This window comes from Belonocnema kinseyi, chromosome 3 (genome assembly GCF_010883055.1).
Source record: "Belonocnema kinseyi isolate 2016_QV_RU_SX_M_011 chromosome 3, B_treatae_v1, whole genome shotgun sequence".
Classification (NCBI taxonomy): domain Eukaryota; kingdom Metazoa; phylum Arthropoda; class Insecta; order Hymenoptera; family Cynipidae; genus Belonocnema; species Belonocnema kinseyi.
Window position 1 is genome coordinate 1,024,500 of NC_046659.1, and position 13,353 is coordinate 1,037,852.

Sequence of the window (13,353 nt, forward strand, 5' to 3'; positions counted from 1 at the left end):
GAGCCCTTTTTTGTCTAATTTATTTATATCAGACTTGAAAGAAGAAATGAGGAGAAAAAGTTGGGGAGGAGTTAAGATAGGGGAGGAAAAGATATATGCACTGTGATACGCAGACGACATAGTTTTGATGGTAAAGGATGAAGAAGGAATGGCGGTATTAGTTGCAGAATTATGGAAACACTTAGATGGGAAAAAGCTGAATGTAAGTGTAGAAAAGAGAAAGATAATGAGGTTTAGAAAAGGAGGGATAAAGAAGAAAGAATAGACAGGGAGATTGAAAGTGATAAAGTTAGAAGAAGTAAAAGAGTATAAATATTTGGGATGTATCTTGCAAACGAATGGAGATCATACAGCTCATATAAGAGAAAGGATAAAAAAAGCAGCAGATGTAATGAAACAGATATGTGGACTAGGAAAAATAAGGTTAACAAAAATTAGAGAAGGAAAATGTGATTATTTGATACGCTGGTATGGCCAGTATTAGGTTATTGAGCAGAGATATGGGGATAGAAAAAAAAGAAAACATATGGACAGTTTGCAAGAAAGGTACATAAGGTGGACATTAGGGGTCGACTGGAGGACGCCAGGATATATGGTGAGAGAAGAAGAACAAAGTGATAAGTTAAGTATTAGATCGGGAAAGAGGGTATGGCAATTTGAGAAGAAGTGAGAGAAAGTGTTTAATGGAGGTAGAAGAGAGGGTAGGGAGAGCAATCGAATTAACGAGCTGGGAAGAAGCAAGAAGGGAGTTCTCTTATGATAGAGAAATAGAAGAAGGGACTGGAGTAAACTATGAAGAATTGAAAAAGGGAGAGGGAAAGACAATTAATAGAAAGATGGGGGATGATTGAGTATAATGGTATAAGATGATAAAAAAGGAAGAAGTACCAAAGTATTTGGAAAAGCGATTGGGAGAGGGAAGGTGGACAAGAATAGCAGGATTTTGATTGGGAAACATGGTAAGAGAGGGAATGTATTGGGAAAAAGAAGAGAACAGAAAGTTTAGAATATGTGAGTGGGAGAAGGAAACACGGGAACATGCATGGGAAGAATGTAGGGGCGAAGTATAAGATAAAAGAAGTTGGCAAGAGAATGTGGTCAAGATTTTAGGGGAGGATGGATTAGAAGAAGAATGGATAAAGGAGTTGGAGGGTACTAGAGGAGCGAAGGTGAGAGAATAAAAGAATGCATGTGAAAAAAGGCAAATAGAAGTATTAAATAGTGAAAGAAAAAGAAAGTCTGTAAAGCAGCGATCAAGGGTTTAATTAAAAATTATTTTCGTATCTAAAATTTGCGTTTTTATAGTTTAAAAATGCCTAGAACATGCGGTTAGAAAAGGAATTGTAACGATGCCTCACCCTTAGTTCAAATCAAAAAAGCACCGCCAGCACCGGTCGCAACAAGAAGCATGGTATCGGTGCAAACGGATCAAGAGGTGGGTCACTGGGGTCACTCCAGTCACCCATTTTACTATCCCGAAATTCAAAAAGGGTCATCATCGTCAATTCAGTCCCTTTGATGGGACGAATTTGTCGGTCAACACGTTCATCGAGCATTTTCACGCCGCTGCGACGCGAATCAGTTGGCGCAAGAATTCGTCATAATCACGCGAAAATATGGTGAAAGTGTCACTGATTATGGGATTCGCGTAAGCGACATCCTTAATAAAATAGTTATACGGGTCATGGACAAAAATCCAGGGTCTCAGGGCCTGGAATACAATGCTTTCATTGCGAGAAATTTGGCTATTAAAAGCGCACTTGTCCTTAATTAAAAAGTATAATTAACAAAAAAAGAAAAGGTCAAGACAACGATAAAAAATGCACGTATTGCGATTATCATAACCACCTTATTAATGAATGTAGGTTAAAACTAAAACACGACAAAGAAATTCAAAATAAAAGAGCCCGTTTCACGCCAAGGGGTGATTTAAACTTCCAGCAGGAGCGCGTGCATTAGAATGCGACGTCCCTGACCCAAAATTACCGCCCGGAAAACGTGTTGTACTCAGCATCGGCTCCGACAAATCTAGGTCAAACCCAACACTAACATTAGTGGATAATATTTTTTATAGGAGTGGAGCTTCTTTTATGATGGACACTGGTTCTGATTTGAATTAAATTAAAGAATATTGTATCGATTCCCGAACTTGGATTAATCCAAATCGAATGTATAATTTGATCAGAATTGTCCCCGAGATGAACCCTACCCATGGCGAGATCAAAATCTTAATTAACGACTTCGAAACGCACTTCCACATAGTGCCAAATAATTTTCCGATTCTCCAAAATGTTATTTTGGGAATCGCCTTTTTAAAACAGCAGGGTGCTACTCTCTCAGTAGCGAGCATAAATATTTCTCTAACAAGTTGTGAATCTGTCAATTATAAAACCCTTTGTCTCCCCGCGAGGTCGAGAATTTTGATTGAAATTCCCTTAAAAGAAAATAATTTATTAGAAGGGATCATCAGAAAAATTGACGCAGGACCTAGTTTCTGGTATGCATTCTTCAAATACTACGGAAGGACAAAAAGAACGAGCAACGAGGTTCTCTTTTCTTTTAAAAGTCCTTGATATTGACGATCTTAATGAAAATGAAAAGTTAAACTTGTTTGAAACAATAGAGAAGTATCTGTACTAATTTCATTTACCAGGAGACAAACTCGGTGTAACAACGGTTTTAGCCCATAAAATTATTACTACCGATAGTAAACCTGTATTTCACAAAAATGATATATGTCTGATTGTTTTCCGCGAAGAGGTTCGTAAACAGGTCAATGAACTTCTTGCAAGTGGCATAGTCCAGTCATCAAAGTCCCCGTATAACTCTACCTTGTGCATCACGCCTGAAAAATTATATGCACAGAGAAATAAACATTAGAGAATCGTGATCGACTATCGCGCCTTATATGAGAAGTCTATAGGGGATGTCTACCCCCTCCCCAACATCTCAGATATACTTGAACAATTAGATGGCGGGAAATATCTTTTCGGTTTAGATTTTGCCTCGGGATTTCATCAAATTACAATGGGCCCCGAATCTCGCGTAAAAACTGCATTTTCTATCCCTTTCGCGCACTTGAATTTACGCACATGCCCTTCGGCCTCAAAAATGCCCCGTCGACTTTTCAGAGGCTAATAGACCGTGTAATGTCTGGTCTACAGGGGCTTGAACTCTTCGTGTACATGGAAGAGATAGTCATATATGGAAAATCGTTAGAAGATCATTCGAGTAAACTTAGCGCACTTTTATGGCGGCTAAAGGAGGCTGGATTAGCCCTCCAACCGGAAAAATGCCACTTTATGAAAAAGCAGTTAACCTACCTAGGTCATGTTATTTCAAAAGATTGTGTTAAACCAGATCCCAGAAAGGTGGAAGAGGTTAAAAATTTCCCAGTTCCTAGATGAGGGAAAAATATAAAACAATTTCTCGGATCAATAGGTTATTTTCGACGTTTCATTCTGTGTTTGGTAAAATCGCGAAACCACTTAACTATCTTCTGAAAGGCGGTGTGCCATTTAAAACGACAGAAACCCAGCAGCCAGCCTTCGAAACGCTTAGAGATATAATTTGTTCAGAACCCCTTCTTCTATACCTTGATTTTACCAAGATATTTATTGTAACGACAGAAGCATCTAATTACGCATTGGGGGCTGTTTTTGGTGTCAAGGCGCAATTGGACAGGATTTGTCCATCGCCTATGCATCTCGAACTTTAAATGATGCTGAAACCAGGTATTTTACAGCCGAGCAGGAACATCTTGCACTTGTCTTCGTGCTCCAGCATTTTCGTCCATATCTTTATGGCAGAAAATTTGTGCTGGTTACCGATCATCGTCCCATTGTTTGGCTGCATAATTTGAAAGACGATAATTCCTATGATTTTCATATTACATTAGCGCAAAAAATCCACTACATATATTTTTCTGAGACCGATGTACATTTTTTCGTTCTTGACATAAATATTATCTTGTAAATAGGCATCCAAATTTAATTTTACTGTTCCTTCATTTTTAAGCGATAATTATACTAACTAACGTGTAAATATAATTATAATTCGATTCGAATGAAGTTAATATTATTTTTTTTTATTTAGATAATTCCAAATACTTAGTTTTCATATTTGCAATTTAAACTCAATAGGTGCAGTAAAATTACTTTACCTCAATTTTAAATCCTACTTTTCTCGCAACACCTATAAGATTTTATATTTCAATAAGACCATTGTCGCGAAAAAGTAATTTAATGACTTTTCCTATATTGTAAGGGGGATGGTGTAACGTGTTGCGACTCACGTTTGATTTTATTACAGCGCTCGTAGGTATACGAAATAACTACCAAACAGAACCGTACAAATGACGATATCCGGGCAAGTCACGTCCAGCGTATAAAAGAACATCTGCAAGTTGTAAACTTGAGAAATTCGAAACAGACCACCCTCAATTTCAATACCTTTCAACTTTCCTATGCAATCAAAATCACAGGAAATCTATTCTTTAACTTAAAACTGGTCGCTGGTTCTTTTCAATGTTTGGTCTTTAATTTTTAAAGCTTTACCAAAAATCTCTGCTAAAATTTACGATAACCACTTAAAGTACCGCCATATGTGTTTCGGATTAACCCACCCAGGGGCCTTGACTATGCAGCTTCGACCCTTCCAGCAATGTGGAATGGGCGTCATGAAATTCTACTAAAATGGGTTAAAAAAATGAAAAATGGAAACGGGACTGGGATGGACTGGGAGGGGGCACTGGAAACTGCTTGAGCAAATAAAGACTTTTTAAACAAATAGAAATTTATTAAACATAAGGAAATTTATCAATATTATGTAATTATTCAACAAAACGCTGCATAGTATATTCGCTTGAAAAAAAATTGATATCTCTGGATCAATTTTCAGAAATGTTGAAGATAGAAAAATAAATAATTGTTTAAATAAAGACATAATATTTTTAAGAAATGTGATATTCCAAAAAATGATGAATAATTACATTTCAATTTGAAAATACAATTATTTCTTACTTTTGTTAAGAACAAATAATTGTTTAGATAATTTATATTTCTTTAAACAATTAAAAATTGTTTAAAAAGATATGGGAAATATTTAAATTATTCATTAGTATGAATAGCATTATCATAAATAGATTTTAATAAGAAATAAATTGATTAAATAGTATTATTTGATTTTTAGAAAATATAGAATATAGACCTTCCGGCTATCCTTTAGGAAAAAGTGTAAGTACAGGAAAATCATTATAGGCCTATAATTATTTCCCTATAATGAAATTACTATAATTTTTCACGACTTTATGACTACTAACAAGAATATTATGCGATTAATTATAGGAAAAATTATAGCAAAATAATTATATAAATTAATAATATTAAAATATTGAAATAATTATTGCAAAAGTAATGATTTCCACAACAATAAAGGATCAGAGGACCAGATGTAAAAATCTTATTTATCTTTCTTTTTAATTACTTCCTTATTTTTTAAGCAAAAAAATCTCCCGAACGAAAAGGAATTCAAGTAAAGAACAAATATAATCACCAGATGAGGAAGATCCACAGCCGGGGAAAGACAGATATTTTCAGATTAAAATTCGGAAATTGCAATTAAAGTAATTGAAATTGAAAATTGTATCTCTTCATTCATTTTTTAAATTATATTCGAATAAAGTATTACAAATATATTGGTTATAATTTATACATACTAATGTTATATAATATTTCTAGTATGATCCTTCACTTCCCTTTCCTAGACAATATCATCGGGAAGAAAATGTTTGTCGCAAACAAACAGGCCAGCTATTACTAAAAATATTCCCTATTTTATTGTTTTCTGATATACATATATCAACTAAATTTAGAAGAACTTTGAAAAAATGAATTTTCTCGTCATCATCACGACTCGAATGGTAGTCAGACTGACAGTTTGGAACAATGCACTTCACTATATTTTTCTTTCTCTTCACCTACTCAACTTTAATACTTATTTTTACTCGAATCAACCGCTTTGGATTTTTGTACTCTTGTAAACATTTTAGGCATACATTTTATAAAATATTATATAATTATTATTGTTTATAAGAAAATTTTCCATTTAGCGGTATGTTAAAGTAGGGACATGTGCGAGAAGCACCGCCTTGCGGCGATATTTCGCACATACAATCTCATAGTGTGACGGAGTGGCCCGCCTGTAAACTAAAAGATGCTCCTGTAGGCGAAGCGAAGCGACCTACTGTGTTATTGGCTAATTTATAGCAAAATTTCATGATGCTGGCAATGTGATTGGTTCTTAGATTAAGAGAAGGGATAAATCTCCTCCCATTTACGGGTTATGAAAGGGCAAATACAGCTAAAAGAGAGCAGAATGTTTACTTCAGTAAATCGTTAGAACAACTTAAAACCTACGAGAGTTAGATAATGGCAGGTTGGTAATGCGACGCATTTAGTGATATAATTGATGCTGTTATTATTTAAAATTGACCTAGTCTTGCTGTAGTAGTTTCCAACACTCAACGGCAGCCTTCCAAATTCATTTACAAAGAATCGGCAAGTGGCTATAAGAGAATAAAATTTGACTGCAGATCCCAGGACGTAACGCAAATTGTTAGAGATTACATTCCAGAATTTACGGGAAAAAACATGTCTATACAATAATTTCATAAACATTGTAAAGCCGTAATTGATATGACCAATCAATTTGAATTACCATACCTAACAATGTTGGTTCTTACTGAAATCACGGGTGAAGCGCGAAATCATATTCAAGACAAAAGTGGTTTAAATTTAAACGATATTTTAAAAACACTTGAAAGAATTTATTCACAAGAAAAAGATGTTAGACAATTATTGCAAACTTTAGCGAATATTAAACGAAGTCCCGATGAAACTATTCAAGAATATAGAGCGCGAGTAAATCAAATTTTAAACAAGCTAGTAAGTCAAGTTTTACAAAACACTCCTGGGGAAAAGGGGGTCGGCAGGAGCGAAGCATATAAAGAAACAGTTATTGGCAATTTTTCTCGCGGATTGGAAACGGATCTGTATATGAATATTTCCGATAAAGAAATTAATTTTTGAGATGACGCGATTGCAATTGCAATAAAAGCTGAACAAAAAATTAAGAGTTGGGAAAGGGTACATGAGTCTGCTGAGTCTGATGCTGTTCCTTTTGTCTCGTCACGATCAGATTTTAAAACGAAATCAAGCCATAATGCATATAGACGTGTAGCTCATATGCAAGTAGAGGAAAATTTTAAACCCAAGCGTAACTTAGATTCCGTACAGTGCTATAAATCTCAGGATGCACTAAGTAACTTTCCTGGTTATTTAAACGAGCAACAAGGCCAACAGAAGGGGGAAGTTGCGACCCTAAATCAATAAGCACCCCCAAAAGAGTGATTTTAATTCTTCATTCTTCAGAAGAACCAGTTTCAGTAGTCAATTTTGAAAATTTGTCTTTTAAAAATGGTGCAATTCAAGCTTTGGTTGATACCGGTTCACGTGGTTATTTGATTGAAGAAAATAGTTTAGGCCCACGGGTAAGCGTAAATTCGAAAACAATTTGAAATCTCGTAGGGATATGTCCGGACATGATTCCATTAGAGGAAGAGGTAAAAATATATGTTAAAGGATTTATCGCCCCTTTTCAGGTGGTATCTAAAGATTTTCACATTCAACAAATGGGCTCTTAGGCGTTTCATTTTTAAAGCAACATGGAGCAATTTTGAATTTGGTTGTCGATTATATGCATGCGGGAGACGAATGCCTTCCATTTATTACGCACAAAAATATAAAGGTACCAGGTCGCACAAAAAAAGTTAGAAACACTGCCCATTGAGGCCACCAATTTAATAGGGGGTTAAATTAAGAAAATGCAATGTGGACCGAACGTATTTGCTGGCGAGGTTTTCGTATTAAATATCGCTAATTCGGTTAAATTTTTTCTGATAAATGCGTCAGATGAGGATGTAGAGTTGACTATACCACTTCTTCAACTGCAGGAGTTCGAAGTACATTCTCCTTTAATTCAGGATCCACGGTAGTTTGATCATTCTCAAGATGAAGGAAAATCAAAAGCATTTAGGTTCACAAAACTTATAGAAAATCCTGATTTCTATGATTTGAATGACGAAGAGAAAAGTAGTCTATTAGAAATATTCAATGAATTTCCTTATCAATTTTTCCTGCCTGGGAACAAGTTAGGAATGACAAGCAGAGTGAGCCATAAAATATATACAACAAGAGAACTACCGGTTGATATAAAGAAACATCGAAGACCCACTGTTCATAAAGAGGTAATTTGATGCGAAACTCAAAGATTACTACAGGACAAAATAGTTTAACCTTCAAGTTCCCCTTAAAATTCTCCCGCATAAATTGTGCCTAAGCCACCGGACGCAGAAGGTAATAAGCGATGGCGCATGGTCATCGATTATCGTGCCCTAAATGAGCGAAAAGAGTTTAAGGCCAATACTGCTTTCTCTACTCCTTATGGCCATTATGAGTACAATAGAATGCCATTCAAACTTAAGAATGCACCCACCACGTTTTAGCGGGTGATGGATCAAGTGTTGACAGGTCTCCAGGGTATCGAGCTCTTTGTTTATATAGAAGACATAGTCCCTAATACCTCGTCCTTAGCTGAACATTATCGAAAGTTTAGAGTCCTATTAGAGCGATTAAAATCGGCAGGGTTAGCCTTGCAACCAGAAAAATGTCATTTTCTTCGACATGAAATTGCGTATTTAGGACATATTATTATTACTTTGCAAAGTTAGCAAAACCATTAACTGTTGTGTTCAAGGATAAGGTTTCTTTTAGTAAAGGGCCCTGCTCAACAAGAGGCCTTCGAAGTTCTTCGTGATAAGATTTGTTAAGGCCTATTTTACAATATCCTGATTTTTCAAGGCCGTTTGTACTCACAACAGATGCTTCTAATTATGCAGTAGGCGGAGTCCTTAGTCAAGGACGCATAGGACAAGATTTGCCTATAGCATATGTATCGCGCACTCTCCATGAACCCGAATTGAAATTCCCACCTACTGAAAAAGAGCTTTTAGCAATACTTTTCAACGTCAAACATTTTCGACCATATTTGTATGGTCGTCAATTCATATTGGTGACAGATCATCGTCCTTTGGTCTGGCTGCATTGTCTAAAGGACCCAGTCTCTCGGTTGATTCGATGGCGAATACTATTGACAAAGAATGTTTATTTGATTGTATGCAAGACTGATAAAAAGAATGCCAATGCCAATCTGTTATCTCGAAACGCTTGCGCTAATGTTAGCAGTATTTTGTCTACTGAGTTGGAGTTGGCTGATGCGTCCAGGGTAGTGCACGACCATGGGCGTTTTGGTATGTCTCTGACTCGGGCAGATGAAGCCGTCATTCCTGAAGGGCTAAGGAGACATGTGTTTTTCAACTAAGGGAACCCACAGGCTCAAAGCGAATAAAATCTTTACGTGGTGTTTACAGATTGTTCAGATGACGAAACAAGTGAAGAATTTGACGACTCCCACGCATCAAGCCAGTAGGGATCTCAGATTCACAATTCAGCTAGGATGTCTGCGTTAGGCGAGCGGAAAATCCTGAAATTAGAAACGATTTCTGCATTAAGCGAGCGGGAATATCGAAATAAGAGTACGATGTCTGTTTTAGGCGAACGGACAATCCCCGAAGTGTTTGAGGCCTGTGTTGAAAAGAAATGTGAGAGCCTGGATCATTCACATCTAGATACCACAGTTCAAGCAGCGTCTCAGGGCATTGGGCATAACAGCACTAGCACGATTTTGGCAATTACAGATGTTTGTGCAATCAATAGTAAGGACAAGCAAACTATGGGAAATGGTCATGTAGTTCATTTCATTTCAGCAGATGGAATTCTGGAATTAGAAACAAGTAAAGAGTAATGAGAGAATAACTTAGTGGACATTCAAAGTTTGAAAAATGAAAACCTCAAGGTAGGAGAGGTAGTAGTATTTTCTCGAAACAATCTTTACATATTTCATGTCATTGTGAAAGCCCGATTCAAATTTATAAGGCTCATCTTAACATTGTTTCTAGAACTTTTCTGACTCCTCGGAAAGCAATGGAACCACCTGAAGTTCAGACTGTCAAAGTTTCCAAAACGGGAAATAATTTGAGCGAAATATCGTGGTCATCAATGGAAAAAATATTTCGACAATATTTTTTAGGAACTGGCTTGGTAATTAAGGTCTGCTCAGGAGAAATAAAATTACCATCTCCTCAAGAAAGGCAGATAATATTACAAGAAGCTCAAGAATCTACATTCTGAGGTATAACAAAGGATATTTAGAAGTTTCTGAAATTCTATAAAAATTGTCAGCGTAATAAATTAATCAGAACTCGAACTAGGCAACCTATGATCATCACGGATACGCCTAAAGAACCGTTCGATAAAATTAGAATAGACATGGTAGAACCGCTTCCCACAATTCCGCGAGGTCACAACCATATTTTAACAATTCAGTGCAATTTTTCTAAATATATTGATGCAATTGCATTAGCCAAAACTGATTCTGTTACTATTGCGCATGCAATTGCGGAACAATTTATTTCTCGGTATGGTTTCCCGTAAGTAATTCATACCGAGCAAGGCAAAAACTTTAATAGCAAAGTTATACGAACCTTTTGTAAAATGTTCGATATTGAGGAGATCCAATCCACAGCTAACCACCCGCAATCATTGAGCTATTTTGAAAAAAGCCATCATACCCTCGTACAATGCCTAAGATAGTAGGGTAATGCACAAAATTGGGATGAGTGGCTCCGTTATGCGATTTTCTCATATAATACTCAGGTACACAAGGCTACAGGTTTTATGCCATATTCCTTAATATTTGGCAGGGAGGCTAATCTTCCAACAAGTTTTTCTATAGATCCATCCGAGATTACGAATGCAAAGTACCTCCAAGATTTATTTCATAAATTAGATGCCTCGCAAAGGTTGGCTCACAAACGAATAGAAATATCTAAAAGAAAATCAAAATTATACTATGATCGAACAGAGAATCCTCAAATTTTCTGTGCAGGAAGCAAGGTAGCTCTAAAAGTAAAAAACAGAAATTATAAGAAATTTCATCCTTTCTTTGAAGGACAATATGTAATAGGAAAAATTATTGGAGAGGCAGATACTCAGATTAGGGATGAAAAAACGAATAGGGTCCAAGCCGTTAATTTAGACAAGCTACAATTAGACGCTCATCCTCTACCAGACTACCAGACTAATGTAAATAATGTAAATAATTGTTGAACCCTTTCTCTTAAAATATATATAAAGAAAAAAGATCAACTTTAGAACTAGAACAAATGAATGAAAAATTTTAATAATAAATATTTCAAAAAAGCCTTGTCAAAATATGAATAAATAAAATAGCTTTAGGAAATAACAAGAAATAGGGCACTTTCGTCTTTCTTTTCAATCAACCAAAATTTTTATGTTAAAATGAATAAAATAATTTTAAAACAATATTTTTATTCGCTAATATCAGAAATCTTACAAAAATGTATAAGTGTTAAAACTGCTCAACCTTAATTCATATACGCAAACCAGAACACGGGGTAACAATCTGGAAATAAAAAGGAAGAGGGCTTCAAAGACACAAGGAAATAATTCGTATTGAGAATTTTTTAAAAATTTCCCTAAAAAAAAAATTCTACTTATCTAAAATATGTCGTGGGTGCTGAACTACGAGTACACTCGGTCTTCAATTAAAATTTGAAGGAAGCCTGGAAAATTTATAAAATGAAAATCTGGATAAAATTACAAGTAGTGGTCAGCTAAATAAAAAAAGGGGGGGGGGCAATAAAAGTTAAATATCGAAAATGGAATCAAACAAAATATACCCTGAGTGATATTGTCTGAATGATGACATTGATTGGCTATTAAGAAATCCTTCCGGATCAGACAAAGATCAAATCAACGTAAGTTTTTGTTGTTACTTTTGATAGAATAGAGAATTGCAGAAAAATATATATAATAAAGTTTAAAATAAATTATTAATAGAATTGAAATAATTTTGTGATAAAAGGAAAAGATAAGACATATTTATATATATATTTTTTTTATATAGAAACTAGCATGTGAGGGCATGTGAGGACTGCGGGGAGGAGGTACTTCTGACGAAAGATCCTAGTAAGTGTTTGAAATGTCGTGAAGTCATGATCTACAGTTTGTGAGAAGGGATACATGAACCGGTGTGTGTGCGTGCGCGCGCGCGGGTGTGTGTGTGTGTGTGTGTGTGTGAAACATTAGATTCCAAAGTACGCATTTGCTCCAAAGGGCGTACTTGCTCCAAAAACTCATTCTTTTCGTGTTTCTCACACAAATATAAACACTTCACCACTTGTAAAAAACATGTTATTTTGTACAAAATTAACGACTCATGTCGATACAATAAGAACTTATACTTTTCTGCTTCCTTCAGTAATAGAAATATCGGTAAATTCATTAGCTGTGAAGGCAAGTCTTTACACACACAGGATCGTAACGCTGACATCAATAAAAGGTATCTCATTGAGACACCTTTTTTAGAAGGGGGGAGGTGTGACGGAGTGGCCCGTCTGTGAACTAAAAGATGCACACCAGCGGCCTCTGTGGAACGCGCTAAAAAATCCAGATTTAATTTGAATCTTCACATGAAGGATCACAAGTTTAAATACAAAAATTTAGAATAACTCCCGAATTCAAAAATCAGAAGTAGGATACAGGTCTTAGAAACTTCATATTGCAGAGCCTAAACCAAATGTAAGGTGCCTATTACATAAAATAACTATACATAATGCGATACACTCTCTCTGTCCTGAAAAGAAAATAAGTTAGCCTAAACTTCTACGCAGTGCATTTAACTACGCAGCATACAAATAAATTTCGTCGAAACGCCAAAGTGTTTATTTACTTAGTGAGTCATAAGTCTAATTTTAGTATCATTAATGGGTTTCGGCGCCAGTTAGACCGGATATAAAATTGACTTTGCATTTATTTAAATCTTTTTATGTTTACAAATGTCAATCATCGAATGACTCATTTTATGACACATCCTGTAGGCGGAGCAAAGTCACCTCCTTTGTTATTGGCTAATTTACAGGAAAATTTCATTATGCAGGCAATATGATTGGTTCTTAGATTAAGAGAAGGGATAAGTCTCCTCCCATTTACGGGTTATAAAACGGCAAATACAGCTAAAACAGAGCAGATTTTTTACTTCAGTAAACCGCTGGAACAATTTACCAGGTGTATACATATGAAACCGGTATTTTTTCAAGAAAAAAACACATTTATTTCAAGAGAATGATAACAAATATTTTATTCAAAGTATGCG